The following is a 17,543-nucleotide window of genomic DNA, read 5'->3' as shown; positions in this document are numbered from 1 at the left end:
ACGTCATAAATGCGTTCTACTTAATAGGCATCCGAGAGAAATCTCGTGATATCACAAGTTTTTTGTTTTGCGGAGAACAATTCCGCTATCAACGAATGGGCAATGGGCTCTTAAGCAGTCCAGCGACATTCCAGTATTTCATAAATAAAGTTATGACAGGGACTCAAGGAATGAATAAAGATTATTACCCCGTTAATTATCTTGATGATTTCTTTGTTATAAGCAGTGAGCGATTTCACAACAAATGTGTCGACAAATTTTTGACAAGAATGTCAGTAGAGAATTTGGTTGTCGCTCTTCAAAAATGCGAGTTTTTCAAAACTGAAGCCAAATTTTTCTTTATTAATGAATCGGGTATCCGGGCTGATGACATGAAAGTCAAAGCACTTCTGGACCTAGATTATCCGAAAACTCAGAAAGAGGCCCAGCGCTTCTTTGGTTGTCTCATTTATTACTCAAGGCTTATCTCTTAAATGTCAGCATCGCTCGATCCGCTGACTAAAGAAATCGGTAAAGGGAAAAATTTTCAGCTTAACGATATCATAATGAAAGGCATCGATGCTGTCAAAAATTGAATCAAAAAAGGCGTCTCAGTCGAGCACCTTCGCTACCCAGCGGGTGACGAAAATGAATTTCTTTTTATCGCCGCAGATACCGCTTTAGAGCGAACCGGTTCTATCATTGGTAATCTCAAGAAAAATGGTGATATTATCACCAACATAACCATACGCCAGCAAAGCACTTGACAGCCAAGAAAAATTACTTTCTTGCCGTTCAAGAGAGCTTATCACGTTTAAGAGAGCTATGCACTTTCGAAAGAAAAGATTCGAAGAAAAGATCGACGATTTCTTCTCTTATGCGACCATAAATCGCTTGAAAGTGCAAAACACAGTTGCGAATTAAAAGGTGCCGGCGGAAGCAGAGATCGCCTGGCTTTCTCGAGATTACTCGAATATCCCCTCTGTACAGTTCATTATATACCAGGGCATCATCCCCTTATTGAAGTTTCAGATGCTCTTTCAAGATTGCCTGTTGTCGGAATCGGCAAAATAAAGAAAGAATTTTAATGAAGGAATAATTTGTTTTGTTATCAAAACTCATATTCTCGTATGTAATGATTGAAATAATCTTTCCATCAGAAAATAAAAATCTAATACTAAAGGATTTCAAAAGCGGGTGGGGTTCGCATTGAAAATTTTTTGGAGACCCAATTCTCGATCTTAACTTCTTACACAGTATCATATCAAATGATTCATATCATATGATTCATATGATATGAATCATATGCCTACCCTATGAGGGGGTAGTGTCCCACTCACAAAATAGCGGTCAGAAATATTGCTCCTCAAATCATGACGCCGACCTAACTAAACCAAGTAAAAACTCGCTTCCAAATGATTACTAGTTATGCTTATCATAAACTAAATAAAAACTGATCATGAAAATGAACGACGAAAAACCGATCCTTAACCATTTAAAAGCGGCATCAAACGCTCCTAGACGTGTTTTGACCAAAGCTATCATTACTGATAATGAGAGCCATTGAGTTGATGAAAATGTCTTTTTCAGTTTATAAATGAGGGCAATCTGACATTTTTTATCAGGCGAAGTATCGGTAAGACAAGTTGAAGCATAAATTATAGTTTTTGGCTAACTTGGCGGTCGACTTAAGGGTACGGGTGTCGGCGAGGCTCTAACTAGGGCTCGATTTCTCTGAATATAGAAATGTTGGAAATAATTTGCTCACATAGGAGCAAAGATCCATCTTAGATCTTCATTTTTAAGAGAAAATTCGGATTGAAAAAGATTTATTGGGAAAAGGTCGGACTCATTACCAATTGTGGTAACCCATTACCAATTTTGGTAATGCATTACCAAATTCGTCAAAAAAGTGTCGATTTTTTCATTCGAAGAGCGAGTGTGCGCTCCGCGCCTGTATAATAGAAAATTTGTGGGGTGTTTTATTCATTAACTTGGCGAAAAAATATAATAAATTGATAATCGACTACCGAAAATTGGTAATGGGTAACCAAAAATTTTGGTAATGAGTCCGACCATTCCCAGTGATTTCGACCTAAAATTGTAAAAATGGGTAGGATTCGCGCACAAAAAAAAATATCTTTTGATAGACAAATCGAATTGGTTTCAAATTTCTACAGGTTAAATAAATCTGTATAAAGATTAAAAAAATATATTAAGGAGAAAAAACAAAATTAAGGGTTGAAGAGATATAGGGAAATTTATGTTCAAAAACCATGTTAGTCTAAAGCTTCCCAGAATTTTTTCGATTTAAAATAATTTCGATTGAGGAGAACAAAATTCAATTAAAAAATTATGGGAAACAGATGACTAACATACTGCGTTAGATTACGGTGGTTTTGAGGCGGAGTGACAAATTTCATCTGCCCCCAGGAAGTCTCCACCCACGTCGTAACACGTGAGTTCGCGCAGCTTCAATTCGCGTATTCAAAACGCTGCAAGTGTTTCATCTCGAGGTAGTTTTAGTTTATTCAGAGATCAACAAAGAAGCACAGAAGACGCTGGACTACCTGTACGTTTAGGTTTGTCTAGCGCCACGGAAACGCAGCCTCCAATTCAACACGTGATCCGTCGTACAACCGTCGCTATCTTCGGAACTGGACTGACTGTTGTAGCCTCACTGTAGTTGAATAAAACGCTGTGCTAGAATAAACATTTAAAACACGCTATGAAAGGTAAATTGTACGAGGGTGTTGAGATTGTTGCAGGGAGAGTTAAGTGTGGTGACTGAAGTGCCTGAAAGGAATTCTCTGATTCCGAGACAGGTGCTTAAGGGCACGAACCTAGATGCTCGTCTCAAACCTCGAGGCCTTGTCGTTAATTTGATAAAGTGCTAACATGGATAACGCGTTTAACAATGATATGTTTGCCACCCCGCCGGGGCTGACATATCATCGTGGTAAAGAATTGACTCCGTTATGCTTCACTGCAGCGGATAGCTGTGTTATAGGTTAACAGATACTGGCCAAGAAAGAGCATACTGTCAATGTTCATGCGAGCGATCTGCGCAAGAATTTAGGGGACAACCGGTTCACGGACCAGGTTGCCGCTATGCTCCTCATGTGGGAGCGTTCGCTTCGAGTGACTCCAGATATCACGGCTATCACAGGCTATCAATCCCGGATTCCTTGGAAATGTAAGAGGAATGGCGAGCTTCTGGTAGATATCAAGGCTTGCCAGGAGTCGAGTTCTGTACGGTGAACTATGCACGAGATGGGTTTGTCGATAATCACAATCAGACAGCCGTAGAATCGGAAAGAGTATTCAAGGAGTACTTTTTCCCGGGATGCGAGTTACCGCTGAATTATTATTTCGAAGCGGATGCAGGCAGAACATCTCCTGCCGATGAAGCTCTGGCGGTGGTCAGACAAATTATGCCCGTGTTGTGCATCATTGTAGAGGATTCCTCTCGCCAAGACATGAAGAGCGGCGTCGTCCGCTATTTAAATCATTACATTAAAGTAATGGTAAGCGATTACGCTGATAACTCGAGAACTAATGACTTCGTTAGGATTAAGGCGGGAGAATAGTTGTCTGGCCAGGCTTGCCTGCCCCGAGGAAGAAAACCTACGCGCGAGAACGGTCGGCTGAGTCCACACCAACCGTTGCTCATAAGCTTAGCGTTCAAACTCGAGGTGAAACACGTTTATTTAGAGATTCTAATGAAGACACAGCAGATAAACCCTTTGGGGACTGGATTTATGACTGTTTTATTTGGACGCGAAGAACCTTTCGGGAAACAAAGAGCTTGCAAATGCGTAGTTTATTGAGGAAAACAGCCCAGACATGGGCAATGTGGCAGCAGAGAGAAGTGTAATTAAGAACCGGTTGTACATGTGAAAAATAGTTGGGTGGATGGTTTCCTGTAAAATATGTACATTTGGGCGCATTCACCCATGAATGTGCGCGAGGTTTTGGTTGATAATTGAGGACTTGAAAGTGATTTATTTGGTAAAATATAAGTCAAAAGTCCAAAACCCAATACCCCTCCCTGGCTTTTCAGCACGTGATAGGCGGGTTGAACGATTGAAAAAAAAGTGATGTAAACATGGAAAAGAAAAACAACAGAAATTTCTTAACGGAATACGGTTCATGCACGGATGAGCACATCTGAGATGTTCTAGCGGTCTGAAAATCATTCGAAATCTCATATATCTTGAAAAAATATTCTTAAAAGAGACTAGAGAGTTGCATTTTTTTTTCTTTAAAAGATGGCTGACTACACCGAAACTCAGAAGAAAACTTTGTTTCGTCTGAGGCTAAGCCCTGAAAAGTGGCTTACGGCTGCGGAATTTAATGCAGGGCTGATCGATTATGAGCAAAATTCGAACGGAACTTGGAAAACTAAACGGCGCAATCTTCAGACGGCGCGTAAAATGTTCGCGAACTTTCAATTTCAACCCGAATCGGGTGAAGTTCAAATCTCAGTAGAACAGCCAGCAGCAAAGCGGCGTCCGCGCTCGACCGTTACGGTTGTCAAACCAATGAGGTAAAAGCTAATTCTCTAGATTCATACATTTTTGGTTTAAATTCTAAAATCGTATTTTCAGTCCGCAAGAACGAGTGGCTGCTCTGGAAAATTGTCGGGCACTTATCACCGAAATCGAAGAGGAAATATTCGGAAAGCGTCAGTAAAAAAAGACACAAAAAACAAGAAAAATACGACAGTATCACCAATTTGGACTAGAAATGAAAATATAAAGAATGAAAATTGTAATAAGTAGAATGTTTTCTTCTATTGTAGTCAGCTTTTGACCTTGAAAGACGCGGATTGCGGCGCAAGAGCGATGCGCAGGAGTAGTAGACGTTAGAGTTGAGCGTGTTCACGACCGTGACGCGCTTTTTGGCGAATTGACCGGTTATCGAGAGAAGCGCAGCGCTTAAGTGAGCGCGCGTCTAGCTGGGGTGTGTGAAATGATTCGTGAAGCGCCAATTGTTCGAGTTAACGGAAAAGGCGACTGCTAGCTGCGCTTAAATGAGCGCGCTAGGAAGAAGGCGTGAATGCTTTAGGTGTGCAGCAAGGAATTCTGGAGAAAAGTAGAAGAACGGTGTCTTGGTGCAGCGCTTGACGAGCGCGCTCAACGTGGAGATGTAGTCGCATGAGGCGTGTAACAACGAGTTGAGGAGTAGACGGAGAAAAATTTGAACCAAGTGCAACGCTTGATGAGCGCGCGGGGTTGAGGCGTAGTTGATGAGGCATGACGCGCCCTGATGGGAAGTGTAGACGCGTAGAAGTGGGTTGATTTATTCACGGCGAAGCGAGTTTTCGAGACAAGAAATTCAAATTTTCAAACAGTAGGATTTATGGGAGTACTTCTCTTCCTCTATTTTTTTTTTGTGTTTTTGCAGCGAGAAAAGCAATAATGAACAGAGGAAATTATTACTCAAAATAACAAGGAGTAAAAATCGCAAAAAAAACTAAAACTTAAAAAGAGCTAACTTAGGGACCCTCTAGGCTTAATTTAAAAAATACCCTATCTGACTGTCTACCAGATCCTAGAGTTAGGGCAACCCTCTAAACGGGTGAACCTAATAACGGGAAGTCCAATATTCTAATTGGGCCCGCAAACCGACCTTGATTGAACTTTACTGAAAACTCGATCCCTTAAAAAACCATTACTGTACTAGATCCTTAATTGCGCTCCTTGAAATATCAGTAACTTAAGGTCGATTTTATATAAAAAGAAAGCGAACAATTAAGTTCTTGCTCCTAAAACAGTTTCCCGGTGACATTTGAACTTTAGATGCGGCTAGCGCTTTTGCCCGAGCCTACTGTATGAAAAACGATAGGTTTCAAGTTATTTAAATCTCTAAAGATCTGTTTATTTCTCGAAAAAAGAGTAGCGAATCGTCGACGTGAATAAAGGATCACGATGAAAATAAGCGTAATGGTAGAGACTCCGATAATAAGCGCAAAAAGCCTAGATTCTGACTCTACTTCGGTAATCTCTTCTTTGATTGAAGAATGTTATTCCCACGTGGAATTAAAGTCAAAACGCGGTTCATCAATTTCCTTAAAATTAAAGATAACGGATATAATCTGCACCTTGCTCTTGTCTCTGGGACAGAGAATTTCTCCCCGAGTCTCTGAACTTTTCAAGAATCTGAACCCCTCAAACTGTTTCGTAGGACCCTGACTGCCTGTACGACCGACATTTCTTTCGAAAAGTGGCAGTTGAACTAGCATAAACAGCGACACCGTTTGGTTAAGCATGGTTTCCATGGAATGTAATGGCCAGCGTTCCGTAAGCGTCTCCTTATTTGTCAAACGGGCTACCAGAATTGGGCGGCAGCGACCATTCTTTTTTCTTATAAAGAAAAGTGGACTATTATTTGGGGACACGCCTTTCTGTATCACATCCATTCGACACCACTTCCGAAGCATCTGAGACCCTTCCTCCCTCAACGCGAATTTCGGTTTGATGGGCTTAGAGTACACAACTTTCGTCTCATCTTTCCATCGGATGGAATAAGCGTACTGATTGATAGTGCCAATTTCTTCATCAGAAGTGGAGAATACAACACGATGGACACCCATAAGATCGCGAAATCCTTCAGACTCCGTTTTCTCAAGCCACGCCCCTATCTCGACCTCTTTATAGATTTCAGCCGCACGTGCTTCTAACTCTAGATCTGGGTGCTCTTGGATAGCAACTTACTCATTTGACTCAAATCCATTCTTAGTAGGCTCGAGCCAGTGTCCGTCAGCAATTTTTGCCGCCTCTGGAACCTCGACTTCGAAAGGGTTATTGATAACGAGCATCACGTTGACTTCTTTGGAAGCATCGACGACGCTCTCGACCAGTTCGATATTATTTTCTGGTAAAAACCCATTAGAAGACCTCTCTATTGCTACGATTCCCTGAGCTCTAGAATCAAGTGAGCACTTTCCTGCTACGACCAAAGACTCAAAAGGCGCTAGAACCACTCTTTCGATCAGATTGACCTCAACGTGACCACCTCTCTGTACTAGCGGAACTACCTCACCATCTAAAATAGCAACCTTTCGCTCGTTGTCGATCTCGAAATGACCGAAAGCAGTCGCCGGGAGTACAATGTCATAATTTAGATCGGCAACTACAACCTCAAGTCTGAAAACCCGATCAGAAGAGATACAGTAGTTTCGCCGGAAATTTTAAGAAAATCGCCCGAAGCCGCTCGAACAGCCACTTTGGACGGATAAAGATAAAGAGAAAGTTTGTTGGCTTAAGACCGCGATAGCATCACCAAATTACACCCGCTGTCAAGAAGGCCGGTAAGTTCCACATTCTTTAAAGAACACTTGATCTGCGGTAAGAGTTCAGGCGTGCTTAAAAGATTGATTTCTGGAGACGGGGGCTTTCCTAGTCATAGCTGGAGAGGGCATTGCTGTGGCCAATGACGCGGAGGCGCACCAGTTGACTCGATTGGGCACTTTGTACAGTGAGGAACAGTGACTTTCGCGTTCTTACTACGCTTTGTCCCTGCTGACTACCCTGGGATTTGTTGGAACCCTGATTCTGAGATCCGTAAGACATATTCGCTTGTCCGATCTTCAACTGGTCTAAAATCTGAGAAAAACCACTCTTCATCTCACTCTGAATATCTGAAACACTTGTCTCGAGTTTCGAAACTCGTCCCTCGAGCCCCGCTAAGCTCTGAAACTTGGGGCAAGAAGCCAGATAATGAGGTCCCTTACAGAAATGACAAGTTATTTTGCCATTCATAGCGCAAAAATCAAAATCAGACTCTTGGCTCTCGGCCTCTAAAACGTTGCAGTTCTGATTGCGCGATTTCGCAACTTGGCGCATGATCTGGAGATTAGCACTCAAATCAGTAGTACTGTCTCGAGATAGCCACAGTGTCTCCCACATGGCGTAAGCGCTGGCGGTCAGAATTTTGGAGACGCAATCCTCGAGCAATGATCTCCTGTTCTCAACCGGAATCTCGTCATAGTTCAAGCCCGATAAGATCTTTAGTAACCGACGAAATGCAACTACAAGGTCCTCATTTGGTCGGAGTCGGAATGATCTGAAGTCAGCCCGGCTGTCGTTATACAACTCACACTGGTCCCTTAGTTTTCGACAGATTTCCCTTAAACTGTCGTTGGTTTTTTCTCCAGGCGCAGTTCCGCGGATAGCTTCGTTAAAACTACATCCGCGCAAGAACTATCTGACCACCCAAATCTCTGAGCGTGCTCTTGGATGTCCAAGATGAGAAGCTCAATACGCCGAGACTCAAGGCTGGTTAGCCGCTGAATGTTAGCCGCTTGTTTTATGAGCCTAGTTGGATCGAGCCGCACCGCGGCTCTTTCCGAAAAATTTTCGGAGTGCCATCCTTGATCCCGAGCCTGAAAACGAGGTGTACTCGGAAGATTATCAGAAGGAGATCGGCGATCAGAAAAACGATCTTGTGCATTCACTTCACGTGTTCGCTGGTTAGAACTCGAAAACTGAGATTGATTTGGCCGCGCAGAGGCAAAACCAGCGAATTCATTTGCATTTGATTGGGGAATTTCTTGCTGATTGCCAATTCTAGCGCTCATTGCTGGCGGCGCTGGAACTGTAACTGTTGGTCTGGGATGTGATTGGTCGAATCTATCACGGTCAGATCCGGATTCCAAAACTCGGTTAGTAACGGGCGTCTCGGTTATACTCCTAGGCTCAGCATAGATGCTTTCTATCTCCGGAAAATTTCTCACACCCCGGGGGTTAATGAGGAATTCACCACTTTCTTCATCTCGCCTCCAAACATGCGCCTCTGCGTAATCTTTCAGAGCTTGTTGATTATCCTCATCAGAAATTCCTTCCGGAATATCTTTTGCTACCAAACAAGCTATAACTTGCCGAGGAGTTAGCTCTGATAGCTATAAAAATAAAGACTCCCTTATTGGCATTGCTATGAAAAATAATAAGACCGAAATAGATTTTCGAAAACCTAAAATGATTCAAATAAACTAGAAAGAAAATAAAGTTTCAGATTTCAAAAATTAAAATCCGAAATAGTTATCTAACCGTCAAATCCCAATTAAGAAATAAAAATTATGTGTCTTTATAAAACTTATTCTTTTCTTTTCAGAATCTCGAAATCATGAAAGAAATAAATAGAAAATTTCGCAAAAGTACCTTGATTTGAAATTGAAGGGAAGCAAAGTGTTGGAAGATGTAGAGTTGAGGGAAGAAAGACGAGTTGCAAAAATTGTTGCTGGTCCGCTGAAGTCAAACAGGAAAACCGCTGCGAAACCGGAAGCTGGAAATGAACTAGACGTCTAGGCGAAAGCCGCGCTCGGGGTGACTGTAGTAGGGCTTAGCAGTGCTGTAGTAGACTGGAAAGAAAATCTTCTCTATTTGTTGTAGAAATTTGTTTTGTTTCGGGGGCAATTCAAATCTCTTTTATAAAAAGTTTTACTTCAGTCACCAGTTTGGTGACTGGATTTATGACTGTTTTATTTGGACGCGAAGAACCTTTCGGGAAACAAAGAGCTTGCAAATGCGTAGTTTATTGAGGAAAACAGCCCAGACATGGGCAATGTGGCAGCAGAGAGAAGTGTAATTAAGAACCGGTTGTACATGTGAAAAATAGTTGGGTGGATGGTTTCCTGTAAAATATGTACATTTGGGCGCATTCACCCATGAATGTGCGCGAGGTTTTGGTTGATAATTGAGGACTTGAAAGTGATTTATATGGTAAAATATAAGTCAAAAGTCCAAAACCCAATAACCCATATTCAGGTTTGTTCAGTAACGTGGCGCCGCAGCTGCCTTCATCAACTTCCTTCACGTGTTTATCTTCTATGGCCTCCATCGTTGCCGCTTGAGACACTTGAGAACTCGTGTTGTTTTGTTGAGCTAAACTGCTGTACTAGAATAAACGTTAGAACGCTTACACGTATAAGAAATCCGAGGATGTTGAGTTACTGCAGGAGCAATAAGTGGTGACTGGAAGCTTTGGGAAGGAATTACCTGATTCCGAGAACAAACTTCTAGAAGCGAAGGAAAGAGATTACCTGATTCCTAGACCAGAGTTTCGGGCACGAACTTTAACTCAGTTTTTCAAACCTCGAGACCTTGTCGTTGACTTGGCCTTATAATGAACGCGTATGATCATAACGGTATGTTTCAGTGTCCTCCGGGGCTGAAATATTATACCGGGAAAGAAGTCGTACCACTTTGCTTCACGGCGGCGGACGACAGTGTCGACTTGGTCTCGAATTGGTACCCCGGCCCAATAATTCGTTGCAACGAATTTTACGTTGAAAAAACGAATAATTCGTCGTGTTCCTTTTCTTTTTGAGCTAAAATCAGATCAGTAAATCACACAAAATAATTAATTAAATTTCCATGGTAAGCTTATGAAGCAATAATGATATTCCTTAGGTTTTAATATGATTTGTAAGGTATAGGATTAGGGTAAGAGGTTAGGGTTAGGCAAAAAAGCTCTGACGAGGGGTCCCGTAGGGCAAAGCCACCCTTTTGTTAGACCTTTGGGGAGGTCCCAGGGGCGTAGCCACCTGAGTAAGGTTTAGGCTGTTTCTTTGAATCAGTTTTTGTATCAAAAAATTAGCCTGAACATAACAAGTTGGCTTACTTCTTGCTCAAAATTTTTCACTTTGACGAATAATTCCTTGCAACGAATTATATGGCCTGGTTACCCTCGAATGTGTCCCTGCTATGGGGAGAGAATTTCGGCGCATTGCCTGACTTGACGGGCCGGTTATCGGTTCCTAATGGTCTGGCAATGTTCAAGAGTGGCGTGTAGCTGGAAGATATCGTGGGGTGTTAAGCCACTGCTCTGTTAACGCACTTCATGATGGCTTCGTGGATAATGCCGTCCAGAACCGTGAAGTTAGCGAAAGAGCTTTCAAAGATACGTTTTTCCCGGGTTTGGAACTGCCACTACTGCGGTATTTTGAGCAGGTTGATGGGAGACCATCCGCTGCAGATGAAGCACTGGTGGTGATGCGTAAGATTTGTCCCATCGTATGTGACAACGTTGAGGACACCTCACGTGAGGATGTGAAAAATGGTTATGTAACTAACCTGAAGCAGTATGGTGAAATTATGACACGTGATTACGCTGATAACTCGAGAACTAACGACTACCTGAAATTCTTAAAGTTTTTACAAGTTGTCGGGAAGCAGGCATATAAATTCGCTTGGCGATTTTCGCCGAAAGCGAAAGCACACTCCAGGAAGAAGTCGGAGTTCACGAGTTATTGGCGCTACGATCTCACTGCGAGTACTCAGGCTCTGAGTCGGGTGAGGACATTGGTGCGCTGCTCAACGAGCTTAAATTGGAGGATAATGACGGTTATGAAGACTTCGGATTAGACGGTGAGATATTTGCTAAAATTAGGGAGATTAATGACTGTAATTTAAGGGCGACAGTAGAAGAAACGACACGTGACGATAAGAAGGAGCCGGATAGAAGATTATTGCAAATTTATTTTTGCTTGCCTGATTGCGAGAAGGTTTTGAATAAAAATGAACACGTGTGGTTTAAGCTGCTGTTGGACACAGGGGCTTCAGTTCCCTGTTAAGCGAGTTTTTGTTTGATTTGATTACGCTGAGTAAAGGAACTAGAATAAACAAGGCACGTGCAGGGGCAGGAAAAGTGGCTGGTGGAAATTTATTGAAATTTTTACCGGTCACGGTCTCTTTCACGTTGAGGTTGCGGAGAAACGTAAAAATCTCCTTGTGAATGAACCGGTGACGGTGATCACGGATTCGATTTCGGTGAAAAAGTTGTACAAGAGATGCTTGAACGGCCAGGAGTTGGCAGAGGATTGCAAAATTAACGAGAGACTCGTGAAGTTAATGTCTTACAATGTGAAGATCGTGTACAAGAGCTGCAGATCTGCGGGAGTGGACTTGGCGGACATACTGTCCAGGTCGGAGGCCCATCTCAAGCCCTGTAATGGGGATTGTAGAATGTGCGTGGAAGTTGATTATCACGGGTACTTATCGAAGGTGAGCGCGAATCACGCTGGTAAAGTAGAGTGTTAGTCCAAGGAACCCGTGGTTAGCGTTGGGATGTTCGACAGTATCTTTATGATTGAGAACGTGAACGATTTCCGTCAAACGTTGAGGCAGGCCACGGTAATGACGGAGTTAAAGCCAATAGAAGTTAGTGAGGAGATTTGTATGATGGCTAATAGAGCACGTGCGAAGAGATTACAAGAGTCGAGCGGAGCGCAAGATGAAACCTCCTTTATAAAGGAAGCCCGCGAGGTTCACGAGGAGGCAGACACGTTTCTGAAAAAGTAATCAATGAAAGAATTCCCAGAGAATTTTCCACTAATCAGAAAAATGCAATTAACAGATAGACACGTGCATAGAGCGATAGAATCGAAGCGCAAGATTGGTAAAATGCCTTACGTTGACAGGATCGCGGAGAGCCTGAGAAAGTCTTGAGAACGATGTTGGTACAGTTTTTTTCCTCTTTTGTGGACCCCAAGTTTGTGGACATTTTTACCATTTTAAGGCCTTTAAGCGGGACACTTTATAAAAGATGCTGTTCCAAGTTTGTAGACATTTTTTCGCGGAAAGAAATAAAAGACAATTTTCTTTGTGTTGAGATTTATTCTTGCTAATCAAGATCGAGTTGTTCATTTTTTACGAAAAAAAAGACAAAATTGAAGGTTGAACTAGAGACACAGGGGCCTTTGTCAGTCTTTCAGCAGCATACATGTAAAGTCTAGAAAACCATTCGGCGTACTCAAATCTCGAAGAAAAATTTTTAGCGATTTCGAAGAGACATTTTTTCGGAAGACGTTGCCTAAGTTTCTTGACATTTTTCGAAAATTTTGGGACAAAAAATGTCCACAAAAGGGGGAAAGAACTGTTTATTGTGCAAGCAGGCATTCTTCGTAGAGGACAAGAAAGTTGAACCGATTGTGGTCCCGCTAGAATATTTAGAACTGCTCGTGAGGCACATGATGAAGGTCACGGATTGCACCTCGCTTACCGCGTTCAAAAAGCACGTGAGATGCATGTTTTGGTCAGCCGGGTTGAACAAGGTAGTGGAAAAAATGCACAGAAGCTGCACTGGTTGAATTTATTTCAGGAAACAAGCGAGGATTGAAATGATTTCTAAAGAATATAATGGTGAATCTCCCAAGGAATAAGGGCAAGTTCTATTTGCGGATGTTATCACGAGGAATTCTTTCCCTAGCGGCGATGAAACAACGCTGAAGTTCTGGGTGATTTCGGAGGCCATTTCAGGCTTAACCAAGTTGTATCCAATCAAGAATTCGGAGACGACCGCGGACAAAGGCACGGAAGTGTTGTGTAGAGCGGTGGGAGAATTCTTGAGGGGGCCGATTCGGGAGAAAAAGATAGGAATTTTTCTTGACGGGTGTAGTGTGAACAAAAGTATCGCCACAAGGGACGTGTGGAAGGACTTGAAGATTGAGATTCATCTCCCGGAGAAAACTAGCAAGTCTAAAAACCATCTTTCGCCGATGGATTCACCTGTGCAGTAATTGACCATGTTCCTGAAGGCGGAGATCCCAAAAAGGATTCACACATGCGGATTGCTGTTGGAGCAGCGGCTCGGTTGAACGAAAACCCGAGCAGGCATGGATATACCCCAAACGAGATATATTTTTCACGTGATAAATTTGACCGTCCCCTAAAAATTGACATGAAAAAGATCTTGGACTACGACGCGCTGAGTCGTAAAAGAGGCAGAAAGGCGTTCCTAAAGAACCAGGAGAAGGGACGCACGAGAAAGCCGATCAAGTTTTATCCTTACGAAAAAGGTGACAGTTACGACGATGAGTTTGAAAAGTTAATCAAGGTTGGTGATTACATTTTGTTAGAAGGGGAATGGCAAAAGAATGACCTCAATCCCTACTTCGTCGTAACACATGAGAAGTCCGCGGAGATCACGTGCAAAAGCTGGCGTGAATCCTTTGGCAGCAACATCCACAGTTGGTGGAAAGGATAGATCGAAACTGCAAGGAGGGCTAATTCGCGAGTAATGCAAAGTCCGACTTAAAAATTAAGATAAAAAGGATCGAGCGCATTTCGAACCGATATGGAGCAAGAATTGCTTGACTCGGGAGAATGGATGCTGCAGAATTCGGCGCTGGAGGCCAGCTTGTTTGCGAAGGTCGACAAACACGTGGTGAACCAGAAGGGGACCTCTCGAGTAGTATTTAAGTACCTCAAGCTCGAACTCGGGAAACAAGTTCGGCGGTAAATCCGGCAAAGAGTAGCTAAAATATGGTCAGGAAACGCCACGTGCGATCGCTCAGGATTATTACCAACGAGTATAGAGATGGTCACGAGGCACGAAAGTGGGCAGAATTGGCAAACAATTAGGAGTTGAATCGTCAGGTTCACTTATGACCGAGAGTCGGCTAGCATTTTTATCAATCAATGGGTCAATAGTTTTCATTAGTACAGTGGTGTTCTCTTGCGAACACATAGACTCGACTCCCGTGGAAACTTTCGGCTCGTGTTGTTCGACCGCCTATTTAGGAGGAAAAGCGGTGTGATCCAGAGATATGGCCGAGGTCATGCTCTCAGCAAGAGGAATTCGGCTCTCATCGAAATCCACTCCGGAAGCAGCAGAAAGTGGCTTCATCGGAGTGGAGGAAGCAGCCGCGGAAGGAACAGGAGAAGGTGCGCGAGTAGCCGGCAATTTCGGCACGAGAAATTCAGGCGTCGCCGAAGGATGTGCATGCTCAGAGTCACGTGGTATTTTACATTCACGATGAGGGGCGGATTTGGGCAGAGTTTCCGAAGCGTCCCAATCATTTCCGAAGTTAACAAATCAAAAGGTGAAAAGTTGTTTAAAGGCTGGCTGGAGAAATTTGCCTTTTCCCAATCATAGAAACGGAGAAAGATAAACACGGGTAGATCAATTCACGCGGAAATGGGGCCCTTGGCCTAATCTTCGTTGTCTTCAGGAAAGGATTAAGCGGAATAGCGAAGGCTTCCATAGCCACCAAGGGGAGTAAGCAGACCTCGGGCGTTCTGCTGCTCTCGAATTTTTTCGTCGTTGGGCCAGATCGATTCGTCGTCGACCGTCTCAAATCTGGGCTTGAGAGGAATTGGAAGCACGGGGAGCTCCATAGTATCCACATCCATGATCTTATGAATAAGATCGACTCCGAGGTAGAGCTCCAAAGACCCCTTCGGGATCACGCGATGCTCGCCTAGATATATTTTTAATGTAGGAGTAGTTGAATGTGTAAGAGAGTGGTGAAAAGCCGCCATAGGAGAAATACTTACGGGCGTGAGAGAAAATATCACGTGGAAAATAGAGATCAGTGCCACGATTCGTGCGTCGCTTGATGAAGTCAGGAAATCTGATCCCGCCCTTGTGACAGAAGTCGTAGAACAAGCGGAGCCTTCCAGATTTCACGAGTACTCGTGGCGTGGCGTAAACACTGCCCAAGTAGCACATTCCTCCCGCAAAAATAACACTCGCTTCATCCTAAAAAGACGCGTCAAACACGTGGAACGACTCCTTCATTGCTGGAAGGGAATACGAAAGGTCTCCCGATAAACAGGTAAAGAAGATACCTGTGCCACGTAAGAATGTTTCTCGGTTCACTGGAATAAGTACAAGGCCAGGCACATGATCATCGACAAATTGTGGTCCGTGAAGAAGCGCGGGAGATCGTTGAAATTGAGTCGGACGAGTACTGATTCATTTTAGCGCGGAAGAAGACCAAATCACGTGTTACCTTTGCTGTTGTCGTTCCCGAGGCTACCGCGGTATCCGTGCTCGCTGTTATTGAAGAAATCTCGGCCGAAGACCGAGGTTAGACATCGCAAGATGTTTGACTGATCACTGGCGGGGTCACGTAGAGTGGAGCGGTTAAAGATGAGGGAGTGCGGACGCCAATTTTGCGGTGTGAATCCTCAGCGGCGGGCGTAAAGGACTCGCTAAATAAGGCGTTAATATGTTTAATTATTGACTTTTTAAAATATAATAATAAAGATTTACCCCGTGCAAGGCAATAGTCCATAGGAGAAATACAAAGTATGGCGGCGCGTGGTCAAAACTGTAGTGAAAATATCCGACTGAAGGATCGCCAACCTCGTGTGAAAGGCGCTGGTTAACAACTGGTACAACTCATGCCCGTCATGGATGCGGAACGTGGTGTAGCGAAGTAGGTGCACCAAAAATCGGCGGCACGCGATGGTCACGTGAAATGCGGTCCTGGTCGTCAAGAATGCGGTTGACAGCGGATTTGTACTCGCAATAAAGGGTGTAGACGTTGATGTGCGTATTTCCATGCTGAGGGAGCCGGATTTCGGCGCGGAATGCTTCGCGGCGGCCGTTGATTTCGAAGTTCGGAATTCGCCCATTTTGAATTTGTACTGGGGTGACGTTGACGCCAAGTACGTCGGAGAGAACACGTAGTAAGGTGGAATTGGCCACATTTTCGTCGCGGTAAGCGCGGCGAGTGCCACGCTGAGGATTCACGGATCTAGCATCAAACTCGTAGCGATAAAGAAGGTCACGTGGGCGATCTGGATGAACGTGGCGGCGTCGGGCGAGGTTGTTTAAGTACGCCTCGATGCCGCTCAACTCTCGGTGAAAGAGTTTTGGAAAGGCACTAAATCAAAATGTATTAGAATTTAAAGTAAAACTTCAGGATTTCCGGACGGCGACAACGAGGAGATCAACGAGAAGTAATTCACACGGCCAGCCGGGGCATTCAACACACGTGTTAACTTGTATCCCCGTGTTTAGTTCTACATAAATCTCAGATTTTGAGTAAAATGAGAGTAATAAAGTACGTGAAATTTAGACAAAATGCCCCCGAAGGAGTCTACTCCAAGAAGTGGAAACGACGGGCCCGACAGTTAGATTTGGCTCGGGACGTGAAACTATCAGAAGAATCTACACGTGCCAGAAACGAGCTTAAAGGTGGTGTACCCGTGTCGCAGTTTGTCAGCACTTTTGCAAAAATCGAAGATGTGAAGGCTTACGAAAGTGATCCGGAAGTGAAAAAATTCATCGCAGCTCTCCGCGTTTTGTGTGACAAAATGGCTAAGGCTAAAAAGATGATTTTCACGGTGGAGGAACAGGTCTGTTTAACACGTGTAATTATGAGGGCTTACCGATGAAGTTCAGAAGAACATGCGAACACGGACACTTCTATTTGTCCTACTCCAGCTGAAGGCGTCTCAGGACTTAATTGACCAGTTAATAAACGCCCGAAGGCTGGTTGGGGGCTATTATTCTTACCTCGTCGGGATTCAGGATGAAGCTCTACGAATGTGCCAATTGTGAGGACTTAAAGTCCACAATTTGGAATATGGCAAGTGAAGTCGTGGCCGACGATTTGATCAATGATAACGTGGTCAATCTGCAGGGCCTCTTTAGCGCTCTCAGCCCAAACTGGGTTAGTAAAGAAACGGCTATCGATTCACGTGGAGATATTGATAAAAAGCCGGCGGGGTTCCCATCGATCTAACGAATTTATCAGCTCTCACAAAAGCCAGGAGAAAAGGCGTCAAAGGACGAGCTGCGGAGCTGGGTCGACACCACGTCGGAAA

The sequence above is a fragment of the Oikopleura dioica genome, chromosome YSR (assembly GCF_907165135.1).
Source record: "Oikopleura dioica chromosome YSR, OKI2018_I68_1.0, whole genome shotgun sequence".
Classification (NCBI taxonomy): domain Eukaryota; kingdom Metazoa; phylum Chordata; class Appendicularia; order Copelata; family Oikopleuridae; genus Oikopleura; species Oikopleura dioica.
This window is presented reverse-complemented; position numbering follows the sequence as displayed.